Here is a 25,179-nt window from a genome sequence, read left to right as displayed (position 1 = left end):
GAAGAGAAGATGAGGACACAGACACACACAGTAAAACCAGAGGGAAGGCCATGTGAAGGCACAGGGAGAAGATGCCCCTCTACAAGCCACGGAGAGAGGTCTCAGGAGAAACCAACACTGTTGACACCTTGATCGTGGACTTCCAATCTCCAGAACTGTGAGACAACAAGTTTTTGTTGTTTAAGCCACCTAGTCTGTGGTACTTTGTCATGGCAGCCATAGCAAACTAATACAGCCTTGAAAGGGAGGAACTATAATCCCAGTTTAAGATGAAATTAAGGTTGAGAAAGTTATGCTAGTAATCTGGGTTTACAAAATTAGTAACTTGTTTTCAGAACTTGGATCTAAGAAATCTCCACAGTCACTGAAGACATCAGCATTAAGGACATATTCTTTTTTTTTTTTTTTTAAGATTTTATTGGGAAAGAGGAACAGGACTTTATTGGGGGAACAGTGTGTACTTCCAGGACTTTTTTTCCAAGTCAAGTTGTTGTCCTTTCAATCTTAGTTGTGGAGGGTGCCGTTCAGCTTCAAGTTGTTGTCCTTTCAGTCTTAGTTGTGGGGGGTGCAGCTTAGCTCCAGGTCCAGTTGCCATTGCTAGTTGCAGGGGTCACAGCCCACCATCCCTTGCGCAGTCAAACAGGCAACCCTGTGGTTGAGAGGACGCCCTTTAACCAACTGATCCTTCCGGGAGCTCAGCGGTAGCTCAGCTCAAGGTGCCGTGTTCAATCTTAGTTGCAGGGGGTGGGGCCCACCATCCCTTGCGGGACTCGAGGAATTGAACTGGCAACCTTGTGGTTGAGAGCCCACTGGCCCATGTGGGAATCGAACCAGCAGCCTTTGGAGTTAGGAGCATAGAGCTCTAACCACCTGAGCCACCGGGCTGGCCCAGGACATATTCTTAACAGAATTTCTAAAAGAATCTTGAAATTTTAATATTCACTAAACTTTAAATTGTTAAAAAATGTCAATTCAAGCAAAATCAGGATTTTTAGAAGTCTATGATATACATGACATCCAAGTGTTTACTTATTGCTTACCTGGAGTATCACATTCAGATTTCAGGATCATACATTTAGAAAAACACAAACACATTAGAACTTGTTCCAAAGAAAGCGAGTCAAAGATTGCTGAAGGACTCAATAATATGTCATATCAGAAATGATAAAAAGGACTAGAGGTGTCTTTTTAAGGATAGTCATATCGATTTGAAGAAGCAAGAAGGATTAGTCTTATTTTGAATGAGTCTGCAGGGACAAAATAGATCTGAGTTCTCAGAAGGACAGATTATGCTCAAGCAGGGGTGGCAGAGGCACAGGGATAACGTCTTTAAGGGCTTTTTTGAGCATTATTGGGAGGAACAATATTTGTTTTGTTCACCTTTATCACAAAGCATGAAATAATTCCTAGCCTTAAATTTTGGCTGCCAAGTCTTAGGATCTGCTACCCCAAACGCCATGTGTGTTCAACCCCAATGAAGGGACCGTGGAGAGGATTGCTTTGAATTTCACCTGGTCTGGCCATCGGCCAAGTGTTGCTCCATGTCTGATGGTCTCCAGTTGTCTTTGTGTTGGTTCACTACCCAAGAGAAAATTTTTCCGCAGGGGTCAGGTTTCTTTCTCCTAAGTAATTCCATAACGAGAAGTAGTGGCAATAGCCCCTGAGCACAAGATTGAAGCAGCCTGTTCATGAGTATGTCAGTGCTCTGTCATTAGGTAGTCTACGCGTTGTTCAGTGTTAAGAACCAGACACACAGGCATCAAGTGGGAAATGGAAATTAAAAGCTTGTGCCTAGGGGTCTATCCCCTCAGAAACAGTAAAGGCAGGGTGCCAAAATTAACCCCTTGCTAAGAGTTGTTCTTTTGTTGAGTTTAGGTTCACAGATGATGGATTCTGGACAGCTGTCTAGACTGAGTGCGGTGCGGTTAAAACTTGGGAGATTTTCTTCTTCCATCAGATGCCATTCTTTCTCTGCTATGTTCTTTGGCAACACTAAACATTTGGTTCCATGAAACGAAATTTGTCGGGGATAAGTGCTTTAGGGTTGGACATTGCCTTGTATTCTAAATTTTCTAGTGCTAGGTGATAAGCTATATATCCCATTAACTTTGAAGTCTTTGAAAAATGAGGCATGTCATTGAGTTAAAATAACTTTTTAAAGCCTGTGGCAGAGACAATTGACTGTCAACCAAGGATGCTTGCCCTTCCTTCTATGGTAGAAGTTGCTGGGAAGTGGTTATGTAGTCAGAGGCTACCTTTCTAGCCCCTCATATCCAGGGGGAAGGTGTCTAGGTCTCTCCCATGTGGGACTTAGGGACAGGGCGGGGAGGGGGGTTAAGGTGCAGATGTGCCCCTTTTGCCAATTTGCCCTCTGAATCTGCATGCCTGGGGTGACCTTGGAAGCTTTGTGTTGAGGATGGCAGGGCTTTTGTCAGCTTGAACCTCTGAATGACAGTAGAGTAGAACATGACCCTCTCTCCTTCCTGCTAACCAGGAAATCCACAGTGGATTCCATGAAATAAACATATGTCATGTTAAAGCACTTGAATTTTGGTGTTTATAGCAATTGGCATTACCTTAACTAATCATGCGCTGAAGTAATGATGCCACTGGGGCATATGATACAGTCAGAGACACTAAACAAGATAAAACAGCTCAATCCAGGTAACATCAAAAAATCTGATGAACAGAGTAATAACTCAGAGGAGATAGTTTTTAGACTTTTATTTAAGAATTACAGACTTTGAACTACAATTCAAAAGGGAAAGAATTTTTTTAATTTATTGGGGTGACAATTGTTAGTAAAATTACATAGATTTCAGGTGTACAATTCTGTATTACATCATCTATAAATCCCATTGTGTGTTCGCCACCCAGAGTTCATTCTCCTTCCATCACCATATGCTAAGCGAAATAAGTCAGACAGAAAAAGCAGAGAACCATATTATTTCACTGATATGTGGTATATAAACCAAAAACAACAAAGGAACAAGACAAACAAATGAGAAACAAAAACTCATAGACACAGATAACGGTTTAGTGGTTACCAGAGGGTAAGGGGGGTGGGGGGTGGGAGATGAGGGTAAGGGGGATCAAATATATGGGAAAGAAACTTTATTTTGGACTTTAATTTCTTTGGCTTTAAAGAGGACTTCATCTTGAGCTTAAAATTCTCACTGGGATGTCAGTAGGAAAGGTGTTAAATTAAAGTTTGGGGAATTTCTATGTTGTTGGCATTTTATTATTGGGCTACACTTTAATATCATTTAGTCTTTTTGCAGAATATATGAAATGCTATACTAGACAGTGTTTCTAGAAAGTATGGAATGGGAAATGAAAAAGAGCTGATTTTCAGCTGTACCTTCAGAATAGCCTTGGGATTGGCTTAATTGATGTATGGTTTTGATCGATATGAGAACGTGCTGGGGAAAATCTAACTGTTCAGCAGGTCTTCCCAAGAAAAGCAGTAGTTGGTATCTGGGGAGCGGCCTTGGGATGATGGCATCAGGACTGCCCTGATAGAAAACTGCTTCCCTTTCCTCATGAAGATGGCTACACTCCTGGTCAACTATAGGATTAATAGCTAAATGCAGTGGATAAGAGGAAGCTCGGAATGTTAGAATGCAAACTGCTTTCCCATAACTCTTGGATTCCATGATGATGGATTTTTATCTAAACAAAATCTTGGGTGATTAACTCTGCCCCTGGGAAGGTAATCCATTTGGAAAGAATCATTGAGCATGCATAACTCAGTTCTTGTCCTTCTTTTGCTTGGGAGAAGGCAGGAGATCCGGGCGCCTTCTCTACTCCTACATGGACAGGCAGCCCATGCTCCCCACCAGCTCCCTACTTCTGGGGCGGGGGGGAGGGGTAGTGCCAGGTCCAGTGCTGCCAGGTACCATGTTGGTGAGTATTTTTGGTCTAAGCCACACTTCCAAGTTGTCTTTGTTTGCTATTAAAGATGATATTTTGATCCTCCTTCTGCCATTTCTTTGTTTTAATTGTCAAATTATTCAACTTGAGAAACCTGGGCAGGGTTTCTAATTTTTGGAATCAGAGATTCCAGCAGGTACCCAGAAGTAAGTTCCAATGTGAAGCTGTTCTGTTTCTGTACCAGAAATATCAATTATTGTCCTATTAAAGTGTGTGTCTTTTCCTTTGAATCAAGATAGGCATATTAGATCTGAAAGTTTCTGTGATTTTAATAATTTCTTCTTTAACCAATGAGTTTCAAGAAAGATTGATTATGTGTAGAGTGAGCAATGTGTTGTTATCCTGGGTAAGGCAGGTGCACAACTGAAGGAGCCCTGAGCAATGCATGGTTTTGGAGCTCTGCTCCCCTCCCCACTGTTATGTACTACAAATAAACAATATTTGAGCTGCAGACAATAGTAACAGCAAACTTGCACAGCATTTATTACACGTCAAACACTCTGCTCAGTGCCCTTCATACATTAATTCATTCACTTCTCAGACCAAACCTATGATGTAAGTATTATGTTTATGCCCATTTTACATTATGGTAGAGTTGGGATGCACTTCTAGGTAGACTTACTCCGTAGTCCATCCTCTTAACTATCACACTACATTGCTGCTAAAAATAATAATAAAAAAGGCATAAGAATGCTCAACAAAGTCCCATTTTTTTCTTATGACAACTGTTGGTTCTTATTTTGAAATATCTCATATCGAATTCTACAATAATCTCTCCCTTTGATGCGCTTGTTTTGCTTGGATTTTAAGCATGTTTTTAGTTTAGACATTGGGTAATCTAACAGTGGCCCTGATTGAAGGCTTGAGCTATCAGCACTGAACATAAATATAATCAAAATGTAAAAGAGAGACTGTTGGGGTGGAACAGAATATGCTACATTCTTTGCCTCCAAAGCCCAAAGAGAAGCAAATAGCTTGTGAATCTCTTGACTAATTTCGAAGCACTTTGAAATCACAAATTTTGTTTTTTAATCAGCCAGAGAGGTCTCTTACCGCCTAATCCATTCACCACACTGCCTTTCTTTCAACATAATGAGCTATAATTACTCAATGATCTTTCAAAGGGCAGTATCTCTGGGACCTAAGATCTCCTTTATAACTGCTTTCTCAGGTTGGATTTGCTAATATCCTTGGTTAAAATACAGTTATTCCTTTTGGAGATCAAAATTGCTACAAATACAGTGGATTTTTAAATAGTGGGCTAAAAATGTTATACTTAGAAAGGTTATGTGATGCCTCTTTGGGCACATTTATTTGTACTTTACATCTACACAATCTGCTGATACATCTATGAAGGTGGGAGCAGAACTGTGCTTGACCTTGCTGTCAGCATTTTGGTTGAAAGACAAAATTACTGGGGCAAAACTCTCCTAAGTTTTTATTTAATTCCTCTTATACCTCCAGCACTGCCCTTCTTTGCTGTGTCAAGCATTTATCAAGTTGTAATTAGACTGTCTGAAGGAAAACCACATTCTATGGTGGGATCACTTCTGGATTACCCCGTAGCTGGCCTAAATTGTGCTTCAAGTAGCAGCCAAATGGGGAATGGGAGAGATAGATAGATAGATAGACAGACAGATGTAGAATTTGATATGCAGTATTTCAAAGTAAGAGCCTCTTCCACATGGCAGACATGTATGAGGGGCTTTGATGTTACCTGGAACCCATTGGTCCTACAATATGTAGTCCCAATATTATCACTGTAGATTTATTTTTCTATCCTTTGGTCAATCTGAGCCTCATAATTCCTACATGTGTCCCTTTTTTCTTTAGTTTACTTAATTTATTGTATTATCATTATTTTAAGGGTCCTATCTATTTTCGGGTTCCAAGTATTATTGTACAAATCTGTGACACCGAGGCCTTTATCACAGCCTTGTCTCAACTTCCAATCAGTTGAGTAGCGAGCAGCCTGAGCATTAACATTTAGAATACCCTCGCTGACACAATGACCCAGCCATTTGCTATACAAATGTAATCAAATCTATTAAGGCCTTTATAGATCAAGTTTATGTCTTCTTTATGGAAAACAGCTCATGAGAAATGGTACAGAGGAACAAAGGGGTTGGCATCTAGTGGGTATAGATGAGGGAATTTTCCCCTTTCAATTGCCTCACAAATCATGAGGAGCATTTTTTGTTTAGCAATAAACTCTTGAGCTGAAACTTGGGCTGAATGTAATCTTCTTTCAGGCAAGATAAGGATGGGTTGGAAAATTAGTTGTTTGGGAAGGAAGGCATAAAAAAATATATATTTTTTTTTCAGTACGATTTCTGGCTGAAATCTTATTGGACTTCCTGCTCTAACACTTGCCATAAGGTCCACTGTCATGTCTAAGATAATTCTGAAATCAGCACTATGGGGCAAAGGTTTCTTATTTACGCTTCCAAATCGTACATTGTGAGCTTGCATTGGAGTCAAGTTTGTGATGGTGTTTACATAAAAAGAGAGTGGAAAAAGTAAGTATCCAGGCAGAAGAAGGGAAGATAGGTGATGAAATTCACTGAACACAATTCAGAGGATTACAATTCTGTTAAGTATAAATTTGTGGGCTTTGTATACCATAGCAACATATGGCCACTAGAGGTCAGTAAAAGGCAAGCGGATGAGAAACTTCCAGCAGGAAGCTTTATCCACACCCAGGTGGTTTTCTCAGCCTTAACACTAGCGTTTTGAAAGGCTTTCTTTTAAGAGGTTTCACAGCAGAAAAACCTTTCTTTCGCTATTGTTATTTAAAAGTGATCAGTGATATTTACCTTCACTGATCTTTTGGATGTGAGTTTTAATGGGTGTAATAAAACTTATTGTACACCTCCCCTGTCTTCCTGCAGTGTTGGCAGGTGACTTCCTCCCTTGGCTCCAACAGCACGTTTTACTTTGCCTCCATGGCATCTATTGCATTGTTACTAATTGTTCAGGTACATGCCTTTCTCTTGTACTAGTTTGCAAGCTTCTTGACGACAGGAATCTGATCTCAGGCATTTACAAATCCTCAGTACTTGGATGTTGTTTGGCTAGAATATTGTAGGTCACCAAAAAAGTTTATGGAGCATATATGAATAAATGCATGTTTTCTGAATTATTATTATTTACAAAGTACACTAGTATTTGTATGTGTGTTTTTCATTTTTTTAGATAATTTAAAGTGACTGAACACCTATATGCTACCTTTCCGCTCATAAAATTAATTAAAATGATTATGTCTTAAGTTTATCTGTTTGCTTTTTAATTTCTGGTCAAATTCAGAAATAAAAACGAATATCTTCAGATGTAAAATGCAGGAGGAAAAAAAGACCACTGCCACTTTAACCAGTTTCCTTGCATAGAGTCAAAGATTTCAGAGCTTTTGAAATTGATGGGTGTTAGTCTGGCAAGTGGTGTATTCTGGCCTTCAATTCTCAAGTTGTCAGAGTATTTCACAGACCTGCTGCATGATGGAAGGCTATTGAATATTACTCAGACATTGACCATTATGTTATTTTCTTCTGGCAAGCATTAAGCTTGCCAGAAAAAGCACTTTCCCTTTAAGATGAGCTTCTGCTGTTTCCTGGTTTCGTGTGTTGAGAAGTCCTATAGAGAAAGCAGGTACCCAAACTGAAATCCAGAGCTCTCTCAGCTTTACCATCCACATATTTCATGGTAGGTGGCTCAACATGGTGCCTTTGAACACATAGCCCCGGTGGGAGCCCTATTATCGGCTCAATATTTCTGGAAATGTTTATACAGAACATGGAGCACAGCCGGCTGCCCTCTCCCCCTCCCCCAATCCTACACTGACAGCTGAGCCTTTGAAACAGGAATGCGTAGACCTCCTGAGAGCCTCCACTTGGCCCCTGCTGTTGACATTTTCAAAGTTAACGTATAAAATGATTCCATTGAAATAATATTTTTGAAGATTTTATTCCTCAAACTTTATCATTAGCTCTAGGATGACATTTGACTTAGGTAGAGAGTGTGAGTTTAAAATGAAAATCTGACAGATTATATTCAAATGGACCCTATTACGACATTCAAAACATATTGCTAAGCCTCCCATTCTTCAGTTGAGGCTGGCTTTTGACTTTCTGGTGTCTTTTCCTATTATGTAGTCATACTACATTAGAGCTCGATGGCCCCTCAGAAACCTTGTGGTAGCACAACACCTTCACTTTAGAGGTAACGAAATCAAGGCTCTTGGAAGATATCTGAAATAACTCGAGAAGGGACATCCAAACTTTTGGGGGGGCCATTTTTCCCTCAACAGTTGAATTAACTCAGTCTATATGTGATAATTAAAAATGGTGTGATAGGATATAATCAGTGATATCACAAAATCACACCATCTTGGTACCATGAAAGATAACAGGGCAGGCATTATAGGTAGAGTCCAATAACACCATTTCTGATGAAAGCCATCCTCTTTTTCTAGTTTTTTCCCTCTCTAGTCTCGAAAGGAGGTAAATATGGGGAAAGGAGTCATATGTATAAAAAGAAAAAAAAGAAATCTGATCCTACAGATAAGTTGGGTGTAGCAACGTAATGAGTGAAGATGGGCTCCTAGACAAAGTCTCCTTTTCCAAAGTTTCTCCCAGGAAGTGTAGAAAAACTAGTAATGGGCTGACTAAGCAAAGTTAAAGTTCCTTGGTGATATTGGGAAAAAGTGTTGCTTTATTTTTGATGCAAAGAGAGATCTTACCCAAGAAAACAAGGCACGGTCTCAGTCCCGTAGATAATGCACCTTCTGTTCATTTCAACTCGGAAAACAAGTGTCTACTATGTTTCAGAAATTGGATATACAGCAGTGAACAAAACAGAGTCTCTCTTCTTATGGGGTTTATATTCTTGTGGGAAGAGAGAGACGATGAGCAATTAAGAGATGAGAAGTGCTAACTAAGAAACGTTAAGTAGGACAAGGGAGGTAAAGAGTGATGGCAGAGGTGGGGGTTATGTTTTATAATGAATGGGTAGTTGACTTGGGTATTAAGATGGGGACTTCAAAAGATGCCTAAGCAGCTGCAAAATTCCTTAGGTTTTCCTCTGGAGAGCAGTCTGTCCTTGTAGATAGGAAAATTGGAGTATCTGTCTCCTCTGTTGCCCATTCTGTCAGCCAAGATCTAAACCAAGATCCTTGCGTTAGCCTTCACGATCAGCCTCTCCTTTCTTACCCCACCCTGAAATGAATGCCTGTGGTTCCCACTGTAGCTCACGTCCCTGATGCAACATGAACTGCACTGGCCTAGTTTTGCTCTCATTTGTGAGTCATCTAAAGAGACTGCTATTAAAACCATTTCTTGCAAACAAGGCTCAAGTAGTATTTGAATTGGGTTAAGAACCTAGTTGAGAATCTGGAACAACAAAGAATATAGGACATAAATCCGAGGTTATTCTGGCCATATTACTTAAGAGCTCTTATTGAGATGGAGAGCCACACAGGAGAAGCCTTCCTTTTGTGTAGGTTTTCTAAAAACAATTTCACAGCTAGAGAATTTGTGAAGGAAATTAGCCATAGATTATTATTTTTTTCTCATTTTGGTACATACTCACAGAATCCATAAGAAGAGATTTTGATAGAAATTGACTTTGGAAGTAGATTGAATAGACAGCTCTTATGTGTATAATTTTAAAGACACTGGAAAGGCCTGCTACTTCCCCAAAAGACTCTCCTAAAGGATATTGATTTATGTTTTCTTCAGTACATCTCTTCATTCAATAAACATTTATTCAATAAATAGGTTACTTTAGCCATTGTTCTGGGTGAGATTTGTCCCTTGCTAAAAAGCAGGATACCCCGGAAGGTGTGATATATGAATTGTTACCAGTTGTTTATACCTTCCTCTGACTAAGCTTCAGATTTTGTCTGTGACAGTGCTTGGTGGGAGGATGGAAAGGGGAAGAGAACTTGATTTCACAGAACAAGAGAAAGAAGAATGGGGAGGCCCACTGAGAATGACGAGCAAGCGACAAATTCCCAATTTTGGTGAAGGCCAGGATGTTCTTCTGAGTCTGTTATTTTGATATACTCTGTCCTAGTATTTTATCTCATGCCTTTATACAAATGTGAGCTTCAAAATATTTAATAACTGATGTGGCATTGAAACCAATCAGTCAGAAGACACTGTGGGCACCTAGTACTGGTGAACCAGAGGGAGGCTGCTGACTTGTCAGTCAGCTTCTGTTTAGCTTTGATTTCTTGGTTATAAAGTAAGTTGAGAGGGGGAAACAAGGAGTGTTTCACTAATAAATAAACAAGACTGAAGCAAATATAATGACCTACATAAAGGGATCTATCCTCCTTGGCTTAGTTCTGAGGTAAGCTGCACTGGCCACTTGGGAGCTTTTGTGGCAATTTTCTTTCTCTTACATCATGCTTACTATTTTTAGACTCATGACTGTCTTATAAGTAATATAGTGGTTGTTTAACAATACTTGTGCTGGTATTCTTAGTACAAATTAATAACTTTTATTTGTAATAGAATTTTCAACCTCAAGAATCTTGAAAAACTTACTGCATGAATGTAATGTTGTATTTGATTTGTATTGAAAAGTTAAGACGTATTGCTGGTATCAAAGTGGATACTTAATAAATATTTGTTGGATGAACACTTATGAATGAATGAAAGCAAGCAAACAGGGTTTAGATCAATCATGTCCTCCATAGAGTATTCCCTGAATGCCTGAGCTAGATGTGATTTCTCCCTCCTCTCATTTTCCATTGCTTTTCTTATTTGTGTTTATTGCCTCACACAACTAGTTTGCTCATGAATCTGTAATGTCATTTTCTCAAATGTATTACCAGATTGCAGGGTGTCTTATACTTTTTCATACCACCCACTTCCTTGGCAATGAGAAGTTAAACTGGGAAGAGGGGATGAGAGAGACAGGGAGACGTGTGGGTGGTGTGAATTGATAATGGCCCCAACTAATGTGGTGACAGTAGGAATGAAAGAGAAAGGGAGATCAAAGACTGCATAACAGAAGAGTCACTCAGACTTAGTAATTGGGTATGGGAAGGTAGGCAGAAGGAAGAATCATAGCTACCTTCTGAGTTTGAGCCTTTTAGAGTTCTGGGATTCTTGAGCTGAATCTCTTCCACAATCTACGATCTGAAGCCAAGGCTGCCTTAATTATGGGGTATGAGCTGAAATAGAGGGTTTAGCTATTGCTTTCAACCTGGAATGGATTTAGAGTTCAGGCAAGGTCACACAACTAGTAAATGGCTGAGCAAAGATTATGAACTTGGGGAGTCTGGATCCAGAGGATGCTCTCTGACCACTGTGCTGTGCAGCCTCTTACATTAAATGACACGAGGCATATGGAAGTGCTTTGCAAACTTTACAGCTGCATACGCATAGTACTTCAAATGAACACTATGGGACGTTTGTGTTATTGGAACTGAAACCCAAAGCATTAGGAGCAGAAGAGGATTATAAGGGGAAATAAATAGAGCGATGCCAAAGGACACGTGAATCCACAAAGACACAGTAACTGGCATAAAGGGTGGCAGAGGTGAGGAGAATGTGGCAGTTAAACAGCCTGACCAAACCCCTTTCCACGCCATCTCAGTGATGGAAGGCTGGGGAGGGCATTTACTCTTAGAAATTTGATCCCAGAGTTTTCTTTACACTTTGGAGCTAAGACGGGGGTTAATAACTTGGGATTTGTAGCTCAAATATCTCTTCCACCTGCCACAAAACTCACAATTTCCTCCAGACCAATCAGGTTAGGATAATGGTTATCCCAGAGCCAGCTAAAGCAAGGGCTCTCTATCCTCAGAGTTGTTTTCCAAATGTAAAATAGGAAGTGATCTTTTGTTTGAACGAGAATATAAGAGCCAAGAGTCCCAGATCCAGCTTTCAAAATGCAAGGGATGGCCTCAGATACTATCACAGCGTAAGTAGAACTCCCGAATGCAGAGGACAAGGATTCTGCTTGGCACACACACACACCGAAGGACCAGTAGGGTAACAGCTGGGAATCAGTTCTGTTAAATACTACATACAATAGGGAGCACGCACTATGTTATTGCAGAGGTTTTTCTTAAACAATTCAGATATGCATTCATTCCTGGTTAAATGAAATGAGCACAGAGAAGGTAAGTGAGCAGCACTTAGTGTTAAATGTCCTGCCTTGGAAAGTACAGGGTTTTATAGGAGCCTGAACAGGGCCTAAATGGTGAGAGCAGAGTGTGAGAGTAGGACAGTGCGGGGAAAACTAGAGTGGCAAGTACAGTCAGATCATGAAGCGCATTTTAAGCCCTGTTAAGCAATTAATATCTTTTCCTAAGGCAATGAGAAGCCATTTGAAGATTAGGAAGAAATTGCTTCTTAAGGTTAGTGTTGAAAGAATTGTTCAGGAATATGAAATTAAGAGGTTATTATAATAATCTCTGTAAGAGAGGATGATGGCTATCACTTAACTAGTGCTTAATATGTGATAGACAGTGTTCTGAGTACTTTATATATATATATATAATTCTATTAAAGCTTGCAAAGCATTTATGTGGTAGATGCTATTTTTAGCCCCATAATGCAGATGAGGAAACCAAGGTATAGAGAGGTTAAGAAACATGCCCAAATTCATACAGTTAGTTAGTGACATAACAGATTTGAACCGAGGCAATCTTTTTAATCACTATAATGTACTGTCTGAGCTACGATAATCTTATTAAAGATAGAAAGAAATATACAGAATCAAAAAATAACTAGGAGATTCAGCACTTGGTGATTCACTGGGGCAATGGAGATAAACAGTTTTGGTTTGGACATGTTGAAATTGAATGGTCATTGGGACATTCAAAGGATGGTTGACAATTGCATAAAAGGCCAGAAGTTTACGAGAGAGATCTTGACTGGAGCTATCCATTTGAGAACTACTGGAGTGGGCGAAATCAAACAGGGGGAGTATGAAGTGAAGAACGGTGAGAGAAGAGGGCCTAGGACACAATCTTGAGTTACCCTAACATTTAAGGACAGGGGGAGATACAGGAATATACCAGGAGCCTGGGAAGACTAACCCGAGAAGCAGAGGAAATGAGAATAGTGGGTATCACAGAAAGTGAGGCAAGTAAGTTTGAAGAGGCAGAGATGGTCATATAAATAAGATGATAAAGATTTAGCTTTCAGATAATGGTAGAGTCAGAACCAGATAATATGCTTAAATAAATATTTAAGAAGCAGAGACAGTGAGTTTAAACATCATATTTTTAAAACAATTAAAATTTTTTTCAATTACAGGTGACATACAAAATTATATTTGTTTCATGTGTACAATGTAGTGATTAGACATTTATATAACTTATGAAGTGATCACCCCAATCTTATTGACTGTATTCCTTATGCTATACTTTATATCCCTATTACTATTTTGTAGCTACCAATCTGTACTTCTTAATCCCCTTTTTCACCCACCCTCCTATACCCGCTCCCATCTGGCAACCATCAAAATGTCTTCTGTATCCATGTCTTTGTTTCTGATTTTCCATTTATTTTATTCTTTAGATCCCATATGTAAGTAAAATTATATGGCACCGGTCCTTCTCTGTCTGACTTACTCCACTCAGCATAATACCTTCTAGTTCCATCCATGCTGCCACAGATGGCAAGATCTCATTCCCTTATATGGCTGAGCAATATTCCCTTGCATATATTTACCATCTCTTCTCTATCTATTCATCCATTGATGGATACACATGTTTCCTCCATATCCCGGCTACCATAAACAATGCTGCAATGAACATAAGGATGCACATATCCCTTTGAAGTAATGTTTTGTGTTTCTTTGGATAAATACCCCAAAGTGGGATTACTGGCTCCTTCTTTGTCTTTTGTTCAGTCTTTGTTTTAAAGTCTATTTTATTTGGTATGAGTATCGCTACCCCAGCTTTTTTTCTTCCTCGCACTTTCATTTTAATGAAATACTTTTTCCATCCCTTTACTTTCAGTCTCTGTGTGTCTTTTGATCTGAAGTGAGTCTCTTGTAGGCAGCATATGTAAAGTTCTTGTTTTCTTATCTATTCAGCTATCCTATGTCTATTGATTGGAACATTTAATCTATTTACATTTAAAGTAATTGTTCATAGATGTGTCATTATTATGATTTCATTATTCATATTTTTTCATCTTTTCTTCTCCTCCCCCTCCTTCACTTTCTTCCTCTTAAAGAAGTTTCTGTAACATTTCTTGTGATACTGGTTTGGTGCTGATGGACTCCTTTAGCTTTTTCTTGTCTGGGAAGTTCTTTACCTGTCCTTCGAGTCTAAATGATATCTTTGCTGGGTACAGTAATCTTGGTTGTAACTCCTACTTTTCATCACTTTGATTATTTTGTGCCAATCCCTTCTGACCTGCAAAGTTTCTGTTGAGAAAGCAGCTGACAGTCTTATGGGTGCTCTTGTAGGTTAACTACCTTCTTTTCTCTGGCTGCTTTTAAGATACTCTCTTTGTCTTTAATCTTTGGCATTTTAATTATGATGTGTCTTGGTATGGGCCTCTTTGGGTTCATCTTGTTTGAGACTCTCTGTCTTTCTTGGACTGATATCTATTTTCTTTGCCAGGTTAGGGAAGTTTTCCATCATAATTTCTTCAAATAGTTTTTCAATTCCTTACTCTCTGTCTTCTCTTTCTGGTGTCCCTATGATTTGAATGTTGGTGTACTTAATGTTGTACCAGAGGTTTCTTAAATTATTCTCTTTTTTATTTTTTGGATTGTTTTTTCATTTTGTGTTCTGATTGGGTGTTCTCTGCTATCTTTTCTTCTAAATTGCTGATTTGATCCTCTGCTTCATTGACTCTACTGTTGATTCTCTCTAATGTAGTCTTTATTTCAGTTATTGTATTCTTCATTTCTGACTGGTTCTTTTGTATGTTTTCTCTCTCCATTTTTATGCTCTTATACCTTTGTTGAGGTTCTCACAGAGATCACTGAGCATTCTTAGAACAAGTGTTTTGAACTCTGCATCTGATCGATTGCTTGTCTCCATTTTGTTTAGCTTTTTTTCTGGAACTTTGTTTTGTTCTTTCATTTGGGACATGTTTCTTTGTGTCCCCATTTTGGCTGCCCTGTGCTTGTTTCTATGTATTAGGTAGAGTCACTATGTCTTTTCATCTTAGTAGAGTGGCCTTATGTAGTAGGTGTCCTGTGGGGCCCAGTGGTGCAGTCTCCCTGGTCACCTGAGCTGGTGCTGCATGTGTGTCCCTTGTGTGGGTTTCATGTACCCTCCTGTTGTAGTTGAGCAGTAGTTGCTATTTCTACATGAATGGGAGGGATTGACCCTTAGGCTGATTGGTTGTGAGGACTGGCCATGACTACCGTGGAGAAGCTGTTATGCAGGAGCTGACACTATGGAACAGGATTCACTTTAGCAGTGTTTTGTTTCTTGTTCAGTCTGCCATTTGGGTGTGTCTTTTAGTGGAGGGGGTTGGGTGGTACTCTGGTGCAGTCTGAAGCTGGCCACCAGGTGTGTTGATTCTGGGGCCTCTTGGGAGGGCCCTCACCACAGGCAAAGTTCAACCACAGCCTGTGCTCTGCCCGAGGCTACCTGGCACGAGTCACAAAGCAATCCACAGATGGCAGCTACCTGCTCTGGGCCTCGAGGTGCTTGGGAGAGGCCAAACCTCAAACTGAGGCTGGCTGCCATTAGTGTCAGGCTTGGGGCTCCTCAGCAAGAGGTATGGGGCATGCTGAGGCCAGATACTGCTTGTTTAGGGTTTGTGAACCTTGGCAAGAGTTTAGGAAAATCTGTAGCATTAGTCAAGACAGGCTGTTTGTATGGAAAAGCCACTGGAAGGAGTATGAGTGGGTCTGAAAGTTGGATGGGCAGGGCTTCAGGGAATCACCAGGGAAGGGCGAATGGTGTTATCCAGGTTGATGGAGACTCAGATATGGCACCCCCCTGTGCCTGCACACTGGGAGTGGGGAGGGCTTAACAAAGAAATAATAGCTTCTGCCAGCACTTCTGTCTGGGAGAAAACTGCCCCTCCAGCTTTCACCCTGAAGCTAGACAAGTCAGTTCCACCTTTCAAGTTGCTGCCCCAACTCAGGGTGAGTGAGTCTGTCAGCGAGTAAGTTCATGTGTGTGCCCTTTAAGAGGAATGCCTGGGATTCCAGCCACCCAGCCACAACCTTTGCTTATTTTCACAGCCAGAAGTTATGGGGACTTCTCTTCCTGGCAGTAGAGCTGTGGGCTAGGGACCCTGGTGTGGGGCTGGGACCCCTTGCTCCTCTGAGGGGACCTCTGCAGCCTAGATATCCATCATGATTTTTAATAGCCACATGTAGGTGTGGGACCAGCCTGTTCTGTGTCTCCGCCCCTTCTACCAGTCTCCATGCAGCTTCTTCTGTCTGTTTTTAGTTGTATAACTTCTGTTTAGTTGGACTTCAGGTGATTCTCAATGATGGTTGTTGTGTAGTTTAGTTGTAATTTTGATGTGGTTGTAAGAGGAGGCAAGCACAGCATTTACCCACTTTGCTATCTTGATTGAAAAATCCTTACTCTTTTCTACCACATATTTCTTGACTCTTTTCCAGGTTGAAATTTAAACAATATTTTGAAGAGGTTTGGCAAAGACAGAAAGAAGAATGATAGAGTGGTAGGTGGTGGAGAATGTAGAGTTGAGAGATGATTGTTTTTAAATATTAAGTATTCTTAACATGTATAAATGTTTGTCATGTATAAATGCCAAGGGAAGAAGGAGTCAGGGTGAAGTTGAAGCTACAGGAGAGGAAGGAATAACAATGTAGCTGCTTCAAGATGTATTGGTTAGACTAAAGCTAAACTGCCCCAACAAAGAGACCTGAAAATAGGATAGCTCAAACGAAGTAATCATTTATTTCATTCTCATGTAACACTCTAGGAAAGCTAGTTTGCTAGGTAGCTCTGCTCCACAAGAACATTCAGGAATTTAAGTTTCTTCAACCTTGTGTTTCCTTTATCCCCTAGGACATCATTTTGTGTGTGGTGAGTCTCCACTGTGTCCTGTTTGCATTCTGAAGGAAGGGGAAAGAGCATTGAGAAGGTTGATCTGTTGTCTTAAGACATTGGCCAGGACAAAACATGTCACTTCTGTCCAATATCAGGTAGCCACACCTAACTGCAAAGGAAGTAGGGAAATGTAGTCCATCTAACCAGCCAAATGGTTTGGTACAATTTTATCTCTGTGTAAGGGAGAAAGATTTGGGGGGACAGTTTACAGTCTTCTCCCACAGGAGGAAATGCTCAAGAATATATTGAAAAATGTTTAGTCTCCACAATCGATATCTCTAATTTAAATGCTCTCCAGGAGTCAGGGGGAGATCATTCTGACTGAGCTAATTCAAAATGAATATGTTCATGACTGAAGGCCCATTACCTTTTGGGAATCATTTGCATTGCTAAGGAGACTGCTAAAGAGAATATTGTAATTTTTAATTTTTGCAAAACAAAAGTATCCCAAGAACATTTGCCTAAGAAAAAGAAGTAAGATGCTTTAAGCCAAACAGAGATGTAAAGAGAATCCACTATTAGATAAGAAACATATTTTGGGAAGAAAAACTTTCTCTGCACACCTCAAATATAACACCAGATATGTGTTGGCCTTTCCACCTATGAATCGAAGACTGGTTTTTGTTCTTAGACCTCACTGATGTTGCCTATTCCTATAGGTCAGTTGTCACATAAGGATGTGAGAATAAGAATACAGCAAAGAAGGTAAGAGATTATTTTTTTAATTGTTTGTTTGTTTTTAAGAACACAAACTATATCTTGATCACTACACAAATGAATAAGCTCTTCTACTGTGAGCTTCCCTTTAGATTTCATTACGGTAAATTGCAACATTTTAATTTCTAACTGGAGGTCATTTATCTGACATCCTCAGTTACTCAGATCAAAGCAGAGAAATTATGTAGGGAAATATCTGAACATTAAACTAAAAGTCACAAAGTTCATGCATTAAAACTCATGTTTCTTACAGGAGAATTTCTCAGACTTTCCATTCACTCCTGTTTTGCACACAATTCGCATAAGCTGCGTTGTCTGGAGTAGAGGGGCAAATGAGATAGGAAACAAACTAAAGACAGATATACTCAGAGCACAAGTGATACCTGAGAATGAGTCAGTAAGGAAAAAGCAACACAAAAATAAGTGTAGTGCAACATGCATGGGACTCTGTGCTTGGCATTTGAGATTCAGCCCCATATGCGTTAGTAATTTTTGAGTTCATCAATACAAGTATCAGAACAGGAATTTTTGATCATAATTTCTGGAGTAGTGTAGCTGTAGGGCTGTTTTAATTGGAAGTGATTTTTAAAATACCTTAAAAGGGTATGAAATCAACAGCAAGTCTCTCTCCCATTCATAATGCATTTTTATCCTAAACCCAGAACACAGGGTATTGTGATCAGGTAAATTATATTATTTTTATTATATTTTGTGTCCTGGGAACAGTGGATTATTCAGGGAAGGAAGGAAAAATGTTTTTCTTTTTTCCCTTGATGAGACAAACTTTTCAAATAGATAAAATTTGTTTGTCACCCTTTGTTTTCATTCTCTCAGATTAGCATTCTTTGACCTCCCAGGAATTCTCATTACAGACTCTGTTGCCCTCATTCTGCCCAAAGGCCAGCCTTGTGGCCCAAGAACACCTCTCCCCTCCTTTCTTCCCCCACTAGCTACCCTTAGCCACTAAGCACCCCAGTGCCTGGAATAGGGCTGGCACCTAGAAGTATTCAATATGTCTGAATGAATGAATAGAAAATTAAAGGAAAAACAGTTCTCAGTGCCCCTGAATTACCTTCATATTTCCTCCAGAATCAAAACTCTTTAATTAAAATGCTTTCCAGGAATTACAAGGAAGGCAATCTGATTGAATTAATTCAAAATAAATATGTTCATGATTGAAAGCCCATGAATTTTAGGGGAAGTATTTGCATTGCTAAGGAGAATGCTTAATAGCCCAAATTAATATCTAACTTATATAATTTTAGGCAGAGGAACAAATTGAGACTACAGACAAACAGGAATGTTTGGTAATGGTTTTGGGCAGAAGAGGGCTGGCCAGGGCAGATTAACTTTACCTGGGAATTTGTTTGTTCCCGTGGTGAGAGTCATTAAAATTGCCTCTATCTTTTTATAACTTCCTTTTACCTTCTCTTCCAAACCAGCAGGTTCTCTACAATCGCGTAAGTGTTCTCTGGACTGTTTTTATATTCCGGTAAAATAGAGCGCAGGATGAGAGTGATGGCAGTCGTTTGTATTAATGGGCTGTTGAGGAGTCAGGGACTGCTTGCTGGAAAATAGATTTGGATCTTTGTTATATAGGAAGTTAGTTTTGGCAGAGCAATTCAAATTCAAACATAGAACCTTGAATAGCTTGTGTAGGGATAGGTTGCACATCCAAGATAAGTTTCTGGATGAACTCCATAAATTTAAGACTAATTTCTGTCTGAATTGGAGAGAGCGTGTGTGTGTGTGTGTATGTGTGTGTGTGTGTGTGTGTGTGTGTGTGTTGGAAAAGATGAAGTTTGGAGTGAGCAAGAAGGGACAAGACAGAGGCCATGGGTCATCCTCTGTCTCTGGAGAATAAGAATCAGCCTGTGTTTCCTTCCTTCCTCCCTCCTTCACTCCCTCTCTCCACCTTCCTCCTTTTCTGCTTCCATCTTTCCTGTCCTTCATGTAATGAAATATTTTTTTTATCACTTTCCATATGTCTGGTCTCTTTCCTACAGTTTTGTTGCATTTGGATATTAATTTTAGTCTGAGGCCACACCAGATTATAAGTCAATAAGACCCCAGTTTGCTTGATTTTCTGTCTTTTACCAATTCCCAGTGGTTGTTGGTTGTTTTTGAGGCCCTAGGATGTCAAAGAGTTAATTCCTTAATATAATGAAGCAGGCAGCTGTCAGTTCTTTATTGCCTTATCAATTCCTTCTATTCAGGGCATCAAAGCAATGAAATTTTTTATGAAAGTTCTTCTCAGTATATTTCTCAATGAGAAGAATAAATTGAGAAGAGGAGGCTGTGCAGTACCAAAATAAGACTCGAACAAAATTTGACTAATTACCCACTGATTCATATGCATTTCTTTAATTTTCTTCCATATCCTAGGATTGAGTTTGGACTCAGATGTTTATTTTTGATATATCTTTTCCCAATTCTGGAGTAACTTTTAGATTATAGTAATGGCTAGCACTGATTGAGCTCTTAAGAGGTACAAAGTATTGTGCTAAACACTTGGCAACAGCCCTGTGAAATAGGTGTTGTTGAAGTAGGAATATTTTCCTGTGAGTCCCCAAATGATGTAGATGATGTTGGATCTGCTGGCAGTTTCTGAGTGTGGGCCGGGATCGTGTCTTGTGAGACCAAAGAATGGACACATGGACCAGGGAGAGGCAGAAAGTTGTAAAGGAAGATGGTTTATTAGAGGCAGGAGAAGAGGTTGCAGTTCCCGAGCGGGAGAAGGTCCCGAAAGGGGGTGCCCAGTGACTGAGGCAAAAGCTCTTACTTTTATACCTTCCCTTGCCTGTTTGGGGAAGGGGGCTGGAGCTTCTAACTGAATTCATCCATCAGGTTTGTCCTGTTTGCCCATCCTGAAAAGATTAAAGAACCAACCCATTCCTATCTATCAGATCTGCTCCTTTGTCTGGCCAGAAGGGATTTGAGATTATCTATTAACCTCAAGGTGTATTCTTGTGTCCCTGTCCTGGAGTGAAGGAGACATTCCAGGACCTGGACATTCAGGATATGGCTGTTTTTGTGTTTATTCCAACAGGGACCCCCCTGTCCACCTAGCAAACATACTAAGTAAACTGTCTCATTGTTACTACCTACCTACACTTTACACATAGAGAAACAAAGTTGAGAAAGGTCAAATCATTTGCCCATGGCCAAAATTTTATTGTTTTCGGACATGAGTAAAATTGGTAAAAGGGCTAAAATCCATTCTGCCTTAAACTGAGATTTTTCTCCCATATCAGGAAAAAGAGACTGGTAGGAACTGTCCTGGTATTTTCTTTTCTTTTTCTATTGCTTTTCTGAGCAAGAGCAAGACGGGTTTCTGACCTCTTTTTCTTGCCTTATACTTAAATAGTATCCTCTGACAGCCACATAGAGATTAGTCAGTGTAAGGAAAATCAAAGCTATTTTCTACTTGAAAAGGTTACTGAGGTAAATTATTTTTTCTCCTCTGGATATCTTTTAAACAAACTGCACCCCCTCCCTGTCCCTCCCCCCAGCACACCCCCTCCCCCAAAATGTTCATTTCAGAAAAATTAGAAACCTCTGGAGAAATTTAAGGCCAAAATAGATTCTCTCACCTGCCTGAATGTGGAAAGTAAAGCAGATAATCTTTATTCTTTTATAACTCTGATATTTTTCTTGGTAGAGGTTGCTGACCAGTTCTGTGGACAATACGTAGAATTACAATAAAAGACTTTAGTTTCTGTCCTAAGACCTTTGATTATATGGCAGAATAATGATGTCAGTTACGTCTTTGACTTTTGAAAAATAGAAGTTAAGGTTTGATGGATTAAAGCTGCACATTTTAAGAACCACACCAAGCCATGTTCCCTTTATGGTTCATATTATTTCTTTGGGAATAAGTTAAGATGTTGTAGAAAATGGTTAAGTATTTGAAGCGACTGGGAAAATAGGAAGCGATGCCCTGACTAATGAAACAACTTGTCCCAAATAGTGTGATTATTTTTTTTTTAAGGAGCGTAGATGATCCAATAAGATTTTCTCACTAATTTTCTTGTCTCAATTCCCAGAACTGTGACTATGTTAGTTTGTGTGGCAAAAGGAATTTTGCTGATGTGATTAAGTTAAGCATCTTGAGATGGGGAGATTATCCTGAATATCTAGGTGGGCCCATACAATCATACGGGTTCTTATAAGTGAAAGAGGGAGGCAGGATAGTGAGGGTTAAGAGTCAGAGACTTAAAGGTGGTACACCACTGGATGTGAAGCCAGAGAAAAGGGCCTTGAACTAAGGAATGAAGGCAGCCTCTAAAAGCTGGAAAAGTCAAGGAAATGGATTCTCCCCTAGAGGCTTCGAAAAGAATGCATACCTGCCAACATACTGATTTTAGCCCACTGCTATGGTCTGAATGTTTCTGTCCCCCTTAAATTCATATGTTGAAATCCTAATGCCTACGGTGATGGTATTAGGAAATGGGCCCTTTGGGGTTAGTCCTCTTACAAAAGAGATCCCACAGAGCTCCCTAGCTCTTTCTCCATGTGAGGATACCGTCAGTCTGCAACCCAGAAGAGGCCCTCGCCTGACCATGCTGGCACCTGGGCCTTCCGCTTCCAGCCCCTCCAGAACCGTGAGAAATAAATTTCTGTTGTTCACGAGCCATCCAATCTGTAGTCTTTTGTTATAGCAGCCCAAGTGGACTAAGGCATCCACTAAGTCCCGTTTCAGACTTGGACCTTAGCACTGTGAAATAATCATTGTTTTAAGCTATTACGTTTGTGGTAATTTGTTATAGCAACAATAGGAAACTAGTACTTGCCATGGATTGGAACAATGGCTGGGGCACAGGCATTAAACCTTTAACTTTGGAATCAGCATAGTAGCAAGATGCCCAAGAGTGATCTAATGTGTGTGAGTGATCTTGTTGGTTAGAGATAATGTCAATTTGGAGAATACTGTACTTGTTACTCTTGTGTCTCTACAACTGCCTCTGAATAAAAATTCTGGTGTTGGTAAATTGAAGGGGTGGTTTATGAAACTGTGTCATAATCAAATACCAAAAAACAATCAAATGGGGAAGGGAAGGGCAAAGGAAGAAACCATGATGTAAATTTTTATTTAGGAGGATTTAAGTTAAAATTGATCATGTACATAATTTAAGAAAAACTCTGGATGATCTAAGTTATTAGGTATAAGTTTTCTGAGATCCCTAATTACATAATAATACCTAAATGTGAAAATTTAAAAAATAATGGACTCTCTGTTACTGAGGCAGCCTTAGTCAGATTTTATTTATCAGTGTCTCTGCATACACCTTGTGAGATAGTAGAAAATATGTATATTGGTCTCTGCTCCTGGTTAAGAGCACAGAGCTCTTAAAAACCCATGTAATTTCTTACGTGATAAGAGCACTAGGAGCATCTTTTGTTCTAATATTTGGTCCTTGACCTTGATTCTTGACACAGAGTTCCTCAATCCCTTGGAATTTTCTGGGTGGTAGCGCTGTCTTTTGTTGTAATGAGGTGACTCTTCATGAGCTCCTGGACGGGGGTTGGTGACCAGAAAGCCCAATCCATTAAAACCATGGTATTTTCAGCCCCAGCCCTCATTTCCCAGAGAGGGGATAGGGGCCAGAAATAGAATTGATAATTGATCAAGACTATGTGAGGAAGCCTCCATAAAAATCTCCAAAGTATGGGGTTAAGGGAGCTTCCAGGCTGGTGAACACATGGAGGTGCTGAGAGAGTGGTGCTCCCTAAGAGGGCATAGAAGCTCCGCCCCTTCCCACTCACCTGGCCCTAGGCAGCTCTTCCACCTGGATGTTCATCTGTATGCTTTACCACATCCTTTTATAACAGACTCGTAAACTGTAAGTACACTGTTTTCCTGAGTTCTGCAAGCTGTTCTAACAAAGTAATCGAACCTGAGGAGAGGGTTATGGGAACCTCCAGTGTATGGTGGATTGATCAGAAACACAGGTGACAACCTGGACTTGAGATTGGCATCTGAAGTGCGTGGGTGGGTATGTGGGGGGGTCACAGTCTTGTGGGACTGAGCCCTTAACCTGTGGGATCTGACACTGTCTCCCTGGACTGAGTTAAATTGTAGGACACCAACTGGTGTCACAGAGAACTGCTTGTTGTGGGGAAACCTCCCCTCCACACACACACAGCTGGTGTGAAAAACATGAGTATGGTAGTAGTGTGAGGAGAGCAAAGGAGACACACATGAGGAAAGTGACGTTTTCCCTATATACACACACACCTGCAAATGTAACTGTTCGTGATGCTTCTGAGGAACTATGTATGATGCATTAACACGTTTTCTTATTATCAATATGAGATCAAATGATTGCTTAGTACCTTTTACTAATTGTTTGAACATTGGCAATGTACGTGAGCCATGTATAGTAGGTGCTGTTGTGACATTCTGTGGGAACTGAGATCTTAGAATCACAAGCCCTGTGTTTTAATGTTATCTCTCAGTATCTGTGTAGTTCTCATAGGTCTATAGGACTTTTGAGTAAAGAATTCAGTTAACCCTTTCATCTCTTTGCATCTGCTTTTCTAGCTGTAAAATGGGGTTATGTACTAGCATCTCTTTAATAACTTCAAGAGGCTTAAGAACTTTCAGGGACTTAAACATGCAATATTGCATTTAAAATACTTTACCAACTTAGTATATACAGTTGTGTAAGGTTTTATTAACACCTACGGTACTTAATTAGCTGGAAGGCACTATGCTTGTTGGATAATAGAGAAATGGCCATGTAAGTAACATTACCAAAACTTGAAAATTCATTTATGTTGGCTGTGGTAGGAGACAACGATGGGGAGTGTCTTTTCTCCTCTCTAGCCTACATTTAGTCCCGATTTGCCTTTCGTTGACAGGCTTGCTAATTTCTTTCTTTTTTTAACCTAGAGAGTACAAGTCTGTACACTATGACTAATGATATCTTTTCTTCTTTCCTGTTTCATTTCCTCATTCCCATCAGTGGAGAGAGGATGCTTAGCTCTGTAGTACAGTTCTGTTTTATGTGTCTTGGGCTGATTTTTTTTCCATAGGAAGCACAAGTGAATGAGAAAAATATGGTTTCAATATCAGAATTTTGCTTTAAAGACAACTTTCAATAATGAGCTCTGTTTATTTTATTGAGGGATATCAGTATAACTTTGCTTGTGCTCTGTGGCTAAGCATTTCAATTTGACATCTATTGTTTGTTACTTTTAATGTTCTCATTAACCCAACACTTTCGAATGAGCCATAGAGTTAAATTATTTCAGTATCTGAAAGTGAAGATATTATCTAGTAAGTTGCTGTTCCAGCATATTTTGATGGCTTAAAGGAGCTAATGTGGTTTCCAAAGGTGCCTATTTGGAAGAAGCTAAATGACCATAGACATTAGGCATAAGTAAGTGTGTAATACAAAACTATAGCTGGAAATTTGAATAACTAATAAAAAACCAAGAAGCATTAGTTTAAATTTTGAGGATGTGAATCACTATTATGTACATCTGAAACTAAGAATATTGTACAT

This window comes from Rhinolophus ferrumequinum, chromosome 5 (genome assembly GCF_004115265.2).
Source record: "Rhinolophus ferrumequinum isolate MPI-CBG mRhiFer1 chromosome 5, mRhiFer1_v1.p, whole genome shotgun sequence".
NCBI classification, from domain to species: Eukaryota; Metazoa; Chordata; class Mammalia; order Chiroptera; family Rhinolophidae; genus Rhinolophus; species Rhinolophus ferrumequinum.
Note: the sequence above shows the minus strand (reverse complement) of the source record.